Raw genomic sequence first — 13,620 nt, forward strand, 5'->3', positions numbered from 1 at the left:
GCCCAATTGCACTACTTTCTTTTCTGCTGTCATTTCTGTAGTGTTTATTTTGTTATTGAAAGGAAAGCGCAGCACAAATTTCTCTCTCAGCAGCATGAGCTATTCCTAACAGTAGCTACTGTATACTGCTGCGAAGGTATTTCACACTTCTTTTTACCTCTAAGCAATGAACGGAAAAGAATTTCACTGTGAGTATATCACAAAGCGAATCTTTGCTAACTCAGTTTCTCCACACGGGTATAAGGTTCGCAACTTCATTAAAAAAACATTTGAGCTCCATAACCTTAGACCCATTACTTATTTCACAGATTCTCGAACCATCATTATGACAAAGGGCATTCTGGGTTGAGTGAGCGGCCCTAAGCATAATCTTCAGAAAGGCACACTCCACTCTGGAGGAAATATTACCGCCCCCGCACGGCTCACATGCCCTGTTCAGTCTGAGCATTAGTGCTGGGGAGTTTTGAGACTTATTTGCATGTTAAATAGTTACGCTAGTAGGTGGCAACAAGGGAATGTCTTTATGAGTGAATCAGTGAATCATTTATTTAGGGATTCATTCAGACACATGATTAATTCACAACAGACTCATTTAAACAAGTGTCTGCCTATATTAGTAAGTCATTGAATCATTCAGTTAACTGTTTAGTTCAAACACACTAATTCATTCAGGAACAAAACTTCCATTGCTTGTCAAAAAGATGAATATATATTTACATACCACTCCCTTTTATACGTCTTTTGTACAGCACATTTCAAAGATGATCCCGTCAGTGAGGCACACAAACATGACAGTCACGCAGCTCTTAGATGGTAGGATTTTCTTTGACTGTTTGCGGGGTTTTTTGCGCTTGCGATCTTCTAACATTACACTCTGACACACCGTACTCGTTTTACGCGTATTTGGCGCCACCTATTGTTGCGGGTGTATTATGGACATGTAAAAGTCTAGACCCTGAATATAAGACGACCTCGTTTTTTTCAGATGCATTGCTAAGAAAAATTCGGAACAATACAGTACTAATAAAACATTGCTTCCTGCCAGCTGTCAAAAAAAAAGCCAAGTCAGAAAGAGGAAGAAAGACATTATTGTCTTGAATCGTCTCCTCTGATAATGAAGCTCTGCATTTAAGCACCTTCTCTCTAACAAAACAGATGTGCGGAGGAACACTGAGAAAGACAGCGAAAGATCAAAGATATAGGAATAAGCTTTCTCAGCCTGTCTGTCTCTGCCACCACACACACACACACACACACACACACACACACAAAGGCAAAGCATGGTAGTTAATGAAGTGTGGCGGCCCAGTGTGCCCGGTCAAACTGTTTTTTAGAAGAGAGAAAGCCATTCACCATCTCACTAGGTACTCATTGTAATCTCATTGTATGAAATTACATCACATTGAAAGGAGAAGGAGAGAACAGTACGGAGAAGAAAAGATTTGGATGGAGGGAAGAAAAGAGAAATGGTTAAGCAGGAACAATTTCTACCTCCCGCTGTCCCTTCTGAAACTACAAGATAAATTGGTTGAAATTGCCAGTGACTCCCACACTGACAGGAGTCTGAGTGTTTGTCTCTTTCTCTCAATGTGCATGAGACGCAAATGGAGCTGAATTAGGGTCAGAGTTCACAGATAACACTCTGAAACTCTACATCACACAGATACGCTCAAATCTGATGGCTAATGTAGCCATGTGTACAGCGATGATGGCTTGTCTCCATATAAGATCTCATCTGTAGATCACATTTCATTCTCAGATTTATCTGTATTCATCTGAGTCAATTAGATGACAGGTGAAGGGAACATAACGTATTCCAGGCCATAGCTGTTCACATACAAAAGGTCAAATCTCCAAATTTCAAAGGTCTGAACAATCATAACATACAGTTCACTATTACAGCAAGTATGTTGTATAGCTATGAAAGAATCAAAAATGAATTTCAGATAATGTTTTTTTGTTTTTAAAAAGTTTAAATAAATACAGATTTCTATAAAAATATAAATAGGAACACAAAAGAAGAATTGGAATTGTAGTGTACCAAAAATCTTAAAAATATATTTTTGCAGATAAAATAATAAAAATGAAATAAAAAGGACACTTAAGTGTATTTATTGAGAGTACACCTTCATCATGACACACTTTTGAAAATTGATCTTTGTAATAAAGGCAAAGTTTTACTTTAAAGCACATTTCAAAAAATTGTTTTAAAAATCTTTTTTTATGTTTTGATCTTTTGACTGACATACTAAAGTTCATGTACTTGTTTATAGTTTTAACAGTAGTGTGTTATTTGATATTACATTTAAAGGTATATATTTTAAATGTACAAAATTGCAAACTCATTACAAATGTGTAATTACAAATATATTTAAATACATGACATACAAGTTTCAACTTAAATGTCATTAAAGTATATTTTTGTTTACCATAAATGCTTGTAAGTACACTTGGCAGTACACTTTAACCATTACATATAAAGATGCACATAATTACTTAACTGTGCCAAAAAAATCACTCTTAAATTCAACTAATTGCATTTAATATACATGTAAACTATAATACATTTTTATTTAATTGTAAATAACATGCAATTAAGTGTCCTGAAACATTACATTCAGTTCGCTCTTAAATATATTCTTTTAAAGTACATTGTTTCCATAAGCAGGCCTACTTCTTTTTTAAGTATGCTAAAGTATGCCTCTTTTTCATCGTCACTACAGTTCACTGGAAGTTGGAACCAAATCGGGTCTGCAGTCCACTAATTGGAGAGCACTTCCCTAGATCAACTTATGATGAAAATCTATTCTTATCTTACCATCATGTACTCTTCATTTCGAGAGCTGAAAATAAGAAAGGAGGAGTCATTCATCATAGCAAAGTCTACAAAGCACTGCACATTCCCTTTGAACTGCTGCTTTAGATCACCTGTCTGCTTGCCTGCCTGCCTGTGTGTCTGTCTGTCTGTCGACCTGTCGCTTGCTATTGAACCAGATATGCACACAGCTGCGCTTCTTTCTGTAGCTAAAGAGCAGGAGGTGTTGCATGATTGACAGTTCTGCAGGCTCAGAACAACGACCCAGCTGGAGATGAGACCACGAGTTTATTTAAAGCTCACAAAATCAATCATTTCTTCTCTTTCTATTACACTCACATATGTGCACACAAGCATATACCCCTCATTCTGATCTACACTCAGAAATTTTTCATTCAAATTTTTATGAATGTTTTCAATCTACAGATGTCTCTCAATCTGTGTCTGTCTACATAGTTTCTTAATTTATTTTAGTCATGACTTCAAGTCTCTTTCAAGTCAGTTCACTCAGCGGCCATAATTGCAACACTTGGGCACCTCTTTATCGTGCATGCAAAACCAACGTTTGAAAGTGGAGAGATCCACCTAAGGGAAGGGCATCCGTACCTGACCTCTGCAGAAGCATCCAATTGCACCAAGTATGGCTAGACAGACAGAAGCGCGTAGCCAATGCCAGGTAAGGCCCCACCCCCTTACCTAGGGGCATATAACGCCTGCAAGCGCTGCTGTTCTCCAGTAAGTATATTCGCTTCTCGTGCTGCAAGCAAGGCAAAGCTAGTGGATCTCTCCACTCAATGTTTCAGAGAACCTGGGTTATGACAGTAACCTATTGTTCTCTTGCATCATCTCGTGTTCGAGATCCACCTATGGGAGAGACATGGACAGTTTCCCGATTGTCCAATACACTCACAGTGAGATTCTGTTAGCCAGAGAAGGACGGTCGTCCCAGGGAGGCGGTGCCTGACACATCCCATAATCATGAACCTGCAATCCTGATGCACACACATAACTGCTGTGCACATGCAGGACATGAAACATGTATGTGGCACACACACAAAAAGAACCCCAGCAACACACACACACATATATCTATACACCCAGGAAGGAATGTAAATGCATGCTGGGTGACAGGAATGTGCATGGCCTGCCGGCCCATTCGCCCCCTGTTCTTTTACTTCCAATGGGTAATTGGAAAAGAAAAAGGGGGGTCGCAGGGAAGGGCTAAGAAGACCCCACCCCATAACAGAATGTGCTAACCGAGATTCTGGTGACATCCAGCCGGTAGTAACACACAAAGGTATGAGGAGATGCCCAACTGGCAGCAGAGCAGATGTCCTACAGTGACACTCCCCTAAACAAAGCCCAAGAGGTGGCTAAGCCCCTCGTGGAATGAGCTCTGATGTCCCCTGGGGGCTAAACTCCCTGTGATTCATATGCCAAAGCTATAGCATCCACAAGCCAATGTGAGAGGCGTTGCTTAGATATGGGACTCCCTCTGTGAGGGGGCGCCCATGAAATAAAGAGTTGGTCGCTCTTCCGGAAAGCACTGGTCCTGGCCATATATGTCTGTAAGGCACGGACAGGACACAGAGCATTCAGCCTCTGATCCTCCGTGGAGGAAAAAGGTGGAGGGTGAAAAGCGGACAGCTCTAACACCTCCGATGTGAACGCAGGGAAGCATTTAGGCATGAAAGCCGGATTAGGCTTAAGGGAAACCTTATCTCCACTAAGAGAGAATTTAGTGCACAAGGAATGAACCGAGAGTGTATATAGCTCACCGACACGTTTAGCTGACGCCAAGGCCAAAAGCAAAGCCGCCTTGAAAGACAGCAGCTTTAGAGGCTCAAAAGGATATTGAGACAGAGCCTCCAGCACCATGGAGAGGTCCCATTCAGGAACAGTTCTCCTGATGACTGGCAAAGAGCGACGGGCACCCTTCATAAATCTGCGGATTAGAGGGTGCTGCCCGACTGTTGAGCCCTCAAAGCCCACATTGACAGGCAGAAATCGCAGCCAAGTAGACCTTAATTATGGAAACAGACCTCCCTTTTTCCATGAGGTTTTGAAGGAAACACAAAATATCAGGAACTGAGCACTGATATGATGTGAGACCACGCCCATCACACCATCCGTCAAACACTTGCCACTTAAAACCATATAAGGACCGTGTAGAAACGGCCCTGGCATTCTGTATAGTAGCAATCACACGCGGTGAAAGCCCCAGTGCGCTTAGGTTCGTCCTCTCACGGGCCAGGCCCAGAGAGCCACCCTGTCTGGGTGTGGGTGATAAATATCCCCGTTCGCTTGGGAGAATAGGTCAGCACGAAGGGGGAGGCGCCATGGCTGGGCATATAACAGAGGGATTATCTTTGCCAACCATGGGTGCTATCAGAATGAGAGACTGGCCCTGCTCTCTCACCCTGGCCAGTGTGGGAATTATCAGGCACAGGGGAGGAAAAGCATACAGCAGCACTTCGGGCCATGGGTGGGCCAGTGCATCTACCCCGAGAGGCACGTCCATGTCCTTTAGCGAGAAGAACATAGGACAATGATAGTTTTCGTGCGAGGCAAATAGATCTACAGTTGCCTGTCTGAATCTCATCCATATCATGTCCACCATCTGAGGGTGGAGGCGCCAATCTCCTGAGAGTGGGTTCCCCCTTGATAGAAGGTTGCGCTTCTGTTCAGAATGCCTGGAACATGAGTCGCGCATAACGAAAGGAAAAACCATCTGTGCCACACCAAAAGCTTATGAGCTAGAGCGTGAAGTTTCGATGAGCGCACGCCGCCCTGATGATATGTAAGCCACTGCCGTGGTATTGTCGCAGCGTACGAGCACATGAAGTCCCTGCAGGCGAGGCAGAAAATAATTTAGAGCTTTACAGATGGTCAAAAGCTTAAAATAATTTATGTGCGCTTTAACGTAGTTTGCTCGGCCACAAACCATTCACCGTTCTGCCCTCCTGGGTGGCACCCCAGCCTGTTAAGGACGCATCTGTCGTCACAACTTTCCGCATCATAACCGTCCCCAGAGGGGTTCCCTGTGCGTAAAAGTCCACACTTTTCCAGTGGCGCAATGCTGCCAAGCAGGCTCACTGTTACAGAGCGGAAAAGATTGCGTATCGGCCTGAAATGTAGTGACAAAACCCATTTCATGAACGCTCTCATTCTCAGGAGTCCCAGGGGCAAAACCTGGATAGACGAAGCCATAAGACCCTGCAATCTGAGACATGTGCGATACTGCACTTTCGCCCCCTCTCTGAACTGCGACAGACAGTTCATTAGAGAGACAACACGCTCTTGAGAGAGACGCACTCGCATGGAGACTGAGTTCAGTTCCAAGCCCAGAAAAATCACAATCTGACAGGGTGTGAGGTTGCTTTTGTTCACACTGAACCCGAGAGATGTGATGTGTGTGAGCATACGGCAGGTGTCCTGCAACACTGTCTCCTTCGATTCTGCTATGATAAGCCAATCGTATATGTGTCAAAATCCGCAGACCTGACAGTCAGGGGAGCTAAGCCCGCCTTCGCACACAGACAAAAAGTCTGAGGGCTTAATGAGGACCTTGCATTCGTAACGTGCATTGATATGCGAAACGAATAAGCTTCCTGTGCGGCGGATAAATGCTTATGTGGAAAAAAGCATCTTTCAGATCAAATGATGTGAACCAGTCGTTCCGTTTTATGGAGCAGGCGAGGGAGCCATGCGTTAACATTCTGAACTTGTATTTCGTCAAATGTTTGTTTAACACTCGGAGATCCAAAATAGGGCGGAGAGATCCGTCCTTCTCTGGAACCAGGAAATACAGGGAATAAAATCCCTGATTTATCAGATTAGGGGGCACCACCTGAATCGCTCCCTTGTTTAGAAGGGTAGAGATTTCCTCTTTCAGAATGTGAGCAGTGTTCTGTAGTCCTCTCAGGGCTGCAATAAACACAGCTACTTATTTCCATTCGGAACAAATGAATTGATTGGCTGGGCGACTGTCACTCTCCCTCGCTACCATGGCTACCACCCCTGCTGCTACAGGAGCTGCCCACATGCGCACACCAGTTTGACTCGAGGAGGGGAAGAGGCACGGAAGCTAGGAAGAATCACAATTATGGCAGAGAAAGAGCAGTCAAAATTCCCAGTACCTGCATAAACAGTCAGCGAAGGCAAACAAGGCAAAAAAAAAGGAAGACAGTATTCGAAAAGGCTATGACCAAAAAGTCTTTGGATAAAGCAAGAAGTCAGACGCCGGACCTGTCCTTGAGCCGGCGATGCGGTACTTGTCTCCGGAGTGTAGTCCTCATCAGAGCCAACAGTGCTTTCATCGTGGAAGCTCTTACATGCAAAACACCATATGTTATGAATCTTACACGAAATTCACCTTCATCACAGTGTGACTGATGGTAATGGGAAAACGTGCATCAATGCAACCTGTTTTTAGCTTTGCCTTATGTTACTAGCTCGTTACCGAATCAAACTCAATATATTTTAAACTTTACCAGTATCGATATGCTAGCTTGATAGTGAGTACTAACAGCCATGTTAGTTGTTTATATTCATAATGATAAAGTTAGGTATTTTATTACATGTGATTCTGACATGATGTCACTACATGCACTGCGCTCCTCTCCGCTCAGCGCTGGCAAACGCGTCCTCCAGCTGAGTGGTGGGCATCGCGCGTTCATGTGTTTTGGGGGCGTGGCTTTGGAAGGAGCCCAGAAGGGTGGGGGTGGGAGTGAATGGAATAAGTAGCTGTGTTTATTGCAGCCCTGAGAGGACTACAGACACTCGATTTTTATACTCTCTTTTTCAGAGTACTTAAATTTTAATTATGTATTGGTATATAAAGACAGTTTAAACAAATTTTGGGAAAAGTTTTTTAGAAAAAACCTGCCTACCCTGCCTTTAAAGGAGAAAGATTTTTTTGTAAATTTGGAGTGCTGTCAATACAGAGAACAACGACAAAAATCGGTGTTGCCTACACAGTGTTATCCTCTTTTTAAAATTTGCACCCTGTTGACTTCAATGGGGCAAGTTTTAAACCTGCTTTTAGCCTCTTAACATCCTTGATGTGTCATTACAAGTGCCCAGCTATGTTAGATGATTCCTTCAGAGTGAACACGGTGAATCTGACTGCAGTAGATGTGAAAGATATGAATAAAAATGAAGTTAATTCGGCCAGCGCACATACCTGTATTTACATCCTGTTTTCGGTCGAAGTCCAAAGAAGTCGATTGTCGAGTTCACACGCGTGATCATAGGTAACTAAACCTATGCGCGTGAACTCGACAATCGACTACTTTGGACTTCGACCGAAAACAGGATGTAAATACAGGTATGTGCGCTGGCCGAATTAACTTCATTTTTATTCATATCTTTCACATCTACTGCAGTCAACAGGGTGCAAATTTTAAAAAGAGGATAACACGGTGTAGGCAACACCGATTTTTGTCGTTGTTCTCTGTATTGACAGGACTCCAAATTTACAAAAAAATGAGCTCAATGTTAAAATTGACCGGAGTTCTCCTTTAAGTGTGTGTATTGTGTTAAAGGGGCAGAAGCCTTTATTAAGTGGGTGAGGGGAATAAAGTGTGTGTGGTGTGGTGACACTGCTTGTGCACTTTTTCTCACAACGGACCCCCTAAACATGGAGGGAGAACACACAACGTCCACTGAACACATGGGCTGGGCAGCCTTTGGAGGGGGGTGGCCAACCCGTCTTTTGGACAGGGGCTCTAGGGCAGGAGGAAGGCTAGGCAAATATGCAGGGGGCATCTGGCGTGGGGCCACCTTCCTGGGTAGGCATAACTTGAAGGCCTCATCCTCCTTGTCGCCGCCTCGTTGCTTGCATCAATGCGACGGTGGGGCCAAAGAGAGCCCGGCTGGGCTCTACCGGAGCAATGCGCCTCTTCTCACTGTCAGGGGGACGTGACAGGTTAAGCCAGAACACACGCTCTGTTTTCCCACAACAGAAAATGCCATGGAGCGCCCGCAGGCTTGGACGGCCTGACGGGCATTACGGAGGACGAGGTCATTAACAGTTAGAACCACCTTCCACAGGGTTGGTGAGAGGGTTCCTTTGTCCAATTGTTGCCCTAAATCCTCCAGAATCTATACCTGGTAAACAGAGAGGAGGGAAGAGACAGCCAAGGCCGAGGACTGTAAGCAGCCTGGTGCACTGAGGCAGAAAAGCGGCCCATCTTGTTGGGCAAAACCAGCTTCGGGGGAACGAGCACCCCGCCCTGGCAATAGGGGTGCCTGGCAATAGAGGGCTCGATGGCAGATCAGCGCATCACACGCGGCCGGACAGGCTGTCACCAGGAGAAGCGGCAGATTTGGAAAGCGACATACCGCAAAAAAACAGAGAGAAATCCGTGGCGGGTCGCCGTGGAAAAGGGGAACAGGTGAAAAAATAAGAAGAGCGTGGGTGGCTCAGGATGCAAATACAGCTAGACTGGCTAAATAAAAAGACTGTCACGTCCGGCGGAGGCTGATTTAGCGATATGTCCTTCTGAAAACACGCAAGTGAGCAGTGTAAATCCAACCGAACTGTGTACGTGCAGAGATTGCGAGAACGGAATGTCAACTGGAGAACAGCAGCGCTTGCAGACGTTATATACCTTACCTGGCATTGGCTGCGCGCTTGTCGGTCTAGCCAGACTTGGTGCAATTGGATGCTTCTGCAGAGGTCAGGTACGGATGCCCTTCCCATAAATGGATCTCGAACACGAGATGATGAAAGAGAACTACAATACCATTAAGCATCATTTAATTAAAACGATGGACAAATATACAACTTCTCATTTACAAATGTTGATTGTATATATAAAAACAATACGTTTTAAGTTTATTGTAAAATATGCAATATATGTATATACACAAACATTTAAATATTTTGAGAGCATAGAGAGATCGACTCGATTACGTCATTTGCAGTGCTTCAAGGGAGTGAGCGTAGCTAAAGAGCTATTGGTGCGTGTTGCTTTTTCTGACTTTTTTAATGTGCATATATATATATATATATATACTCAACGCCCTGTGCTCTTTTCCATTTTGTTTGCATTTTTTAAAAGCACAAATGCTCTCATTTATTTAGCTCACTGCATTTTTAAAGCCCTCATTATCTGTTCCGGCCAGTAGGTGGGACTGTCCATAGACAATATACATAGATGCTTGCAAGTTTTAATAAACCATTATTGATTCAAAGAGCTGATAAGGGAATAATAAAGATCAGAGAAATTGATAACATGCTTAATTAATGTGTACACTTTACAATGTGACCTTTTAAAGGTACAGTTTTAAGGTAAAATGGAAAATTAAGTAAAATTCAATAAATGCCTAATATTAAATTTATTGATGCAAAAAAATTCTTAGCACCCCCTCTGAACTGTTAAATCTTTAGCCCTTAGCACAGTGAAAAGTGCCCTTAGCACCCCCCCCCACCCTTGTGAAAAACTACATTACCCATAATGCTGTATGAAGAAAAGTGCCAACTACAGTTGTGCAGTGAAGACATATGTCTTGTGCAGTGAAGCAAATATGCTTTGTATAATTCAAAAAAGTATTTAATTTTTTAAACAGAACTATAAAGACTCAAAGTTGTCATAATTTTACATATGTTTATTAAAAATGTGACTAACAATTTAGACTAAAGAATATTTTTTAAAAACATTTGGTTAAATTTGTAATTCATTTTAAGTCATTATGTGTGCCTTCCTGAATAATTATTCATCTTCGGACAGTAGTGCTGACATTGTTTTTTACTTTTTTTTTTTTTTTTACTCTACAGTTTATCAAAATACAGTAACATACAACTATATCAAATCAAGCACAATGGAATGAAAGTGCCATTTTGATCTCTACAGTGAATCGCAAATCCAAGCCCAGATCGATGGGCTAATCCACGAGAGCTGTGCACTATATCAGTCAGTGTGATGCTGCAGAGGAGCACATGTGGAGTTTGTGTTATCAGAGCCGCCAGTTCAGACGGTCCTTGTGAGGCAGGAGAGTTGAAAATAAGGAGAAATGACAGGAGTGTATTAGGAGGGAATGTGTAAGGTCAGCCTGAGAACAAGGGATAAAGCAAGAGAGGAGGGGTGAAAGATGTGACAGCAGGACATCAATGACAAGTTCCATTGACAGTGGAAAAACTGTTTCTATACCTTAAAAATGGAGAAAGTTTGTATTAAATCCTGCGTTGGTGGTGCACACAAGCCATTTTTGCATGCTGTTACTGTGAATAAGGATGAGGGATCCACTATTGTTGCTAACGCCACACTCATTCATGTACGAAAAGCCCAGAGAACACAAGCTGACAATAGCAGCAGTCACGCCAAATGAACGAACACACTGCCTGTACGGCACAGCAAACAGAGGCTGAGGTAATGAGTCTGTGCACAGAATGAATGTGAGAGGTTGTGTGCTTTAATGTCTACAAAAACATCCACTGAAGATTTCATTGTGTGAAGCTAAACCAACCATACCAATCTCACTTTTATTAAAGGGATCATATTGTAGTTTTCCCCCCTGAGGTCCGCTTATAAAAAAAATAAATTTCTAAGGTAGGCTATATCTACAAGCATGTGCTAGTTGGGCATTAACCAGGCAAAACTTGACCTTTTTTTATTTGATCTTTTTTTTTTTTTTTTTTTAGTGATGTTTAAAATGTTGTCATCCCTCTAGTTTCTTTCTTATGTGGAACGCAAAAGAAGGTTTTTTTGAGAAAGTTTTTTTTTTTTTTTTTTTTGTCCATACAATCAATGGGCACCTAACCTGTTCTTTAAAATATTTTGTGTGCCTCAGAAAAGAAAAGACTGGAACGACATGAGGGTGATTAAATGATGACAGAATATACATTTTAGGGATAACTTCCTAAAGATTCAGTAAAAGCCTTTTTGCAAAGCTTGTGTTATTCCATCCACTTATTTTTATGCACATTTTGGTATATCGCATAAAAAAACACTGCATGGAAACGTCAAGATGTGCATAAATTCTAAAAATGCACACAAAAAGAACTTATGCGCTCAAATGAGGCGTAACACTATCTGATAAGAAATAGTGCATAAAACGAATATATCCTTTGATGTGCAGCAAAAAAAACTTGACTGCCTCAGTGGATGTAATTGGATAACTTGGCTAACCAGCAGACCGCATCTCAAATGTTGGTTTGATCGTTCTGAAATGCCAGAGCCAAAGTCTGTCATCAGAATGATTGGGTATAATGACCTCCCAGAAGTGTCTCACATGATTCCATTTCCAAAACACCAGGCATCCGAACACAAGATAACATGACAGCTTTTATTGCGTTTTGTCTGTGTACCCTGAGACTTAAGTCATTTATGATGTAGGGGAAAAAAGACACAGTAGCGTCCCCGACTGCAGCGACTTCCATTTTTAATATAGATATTTTGCACCAATTTCCCAGGAACTATTTTGTTCTCTTGAACCACATGGGATGGAAAGGTTGCTTTATTCGCAAATGTTTTATGTGATATTCCAAGTTTGTGCATAAGTTAAATTCACAACTTTAGATGGAAACATAGCTAGTGTCACAAGATTACAGAACAACCTGGGCCGACTTGTGCTGTACAAACTGTTAAGATCAGAGATCTTGTAAAAATATAAATAAGTTAAAATAAAAAATAAAAAAAAACTTCAGCTGCTCATTTCCATAACACTTTATTTTAATGTGATGTAGTTACATGTTACTACATGTACTTATGCATAATTTCATGTTATTACTTTAGTAACAACAAGTAAGTAACTCTAAACCAAACCCTAACCGTAACTATACACATGTAGTTAATTAATATACTTATGAGTAAGTACAATGTAACTACGTCACCTTAAAATAAAGTGTAACCCTAATCAGTAATATGTAAATGTGGCTGTTCATATGTTCATTTTTCGAAATTTCAGAACAAGTCATTTTTGCAGCCTGCAGCATTCTTTCAAAGTACAGTGAACTCTTATCTCAAAAGATTAAGGAAAATTTGATTTCTCATGATAACTCCTTCAACTCTTTCCCCGCCATTGATGGAATTTTCCATAATTTATGAGACAACAGCTGCATCTGAAATTGCATATTTCCCTACTATATAGTAGGCAAAAAAGAGTATGTCACAAACGAAGTATGTCCAAATTCAAGTACTCATAAAAAAGTAGGCAAAAAGTCCCGGGATGACCTACTTCTTCCGGTGAGATTCTGAAGTGTGCATACGATGGCCACGGGAGAGTATTTGTGAATGGCAGTGAAGCAGCATAACTGACGCTGGTAGGTCACATGATAATGACAACATGGAGAATGTAGTGCGTCCAGATTACATTCATGCTACTGTACACACATTAATTCTAAATAAACATACTTTTTTAGCGGTCGTGAAGTATTCAAAAAAAATTACCAATACTCAAGAGAGTATGCGATTTCGGACACAGCCAGCGCTTTCCCACCATTGACAGAATTTTCTGGCTTAGGTGTTTTCCCTGTTATATGGTAGCGGGCGCTATTATGCATCCTCTGAAAGTGTACAGAATCTCCGGATCAAAACACAGGCGTAAAGCACAAACAAGCGATAAAAGCATTGCTTATGCACATTTTGACAAAAACGATTTTCTCAGCTTTTTGTTCAAATTGTTTAAGTGTTGATGAAAAAATAATGCATGAAGCTAGAATGAAACGTTTTGTTGTTGTCTTATAAGCAGAGGCTCTGTTCTTCTTTAGATATATTGCATGTTCAGACATTCATAAAAGTATTGTGAAAATGATAAAAAATGTTGGGGATGGCTGACAACTTTTTAAACTTTTTTATTAC

Source organism: Abramis brama (genome assembly GCF_963993115.1).
Source record: "Abramis brama genome assembly, chromosome: 22".
Lineage (NCBI taxonomy): Eukaryota > Metazoa > Chordata > Actinopteri > Cypriniformes > Leuciscidae > Abramis > Abramis brama.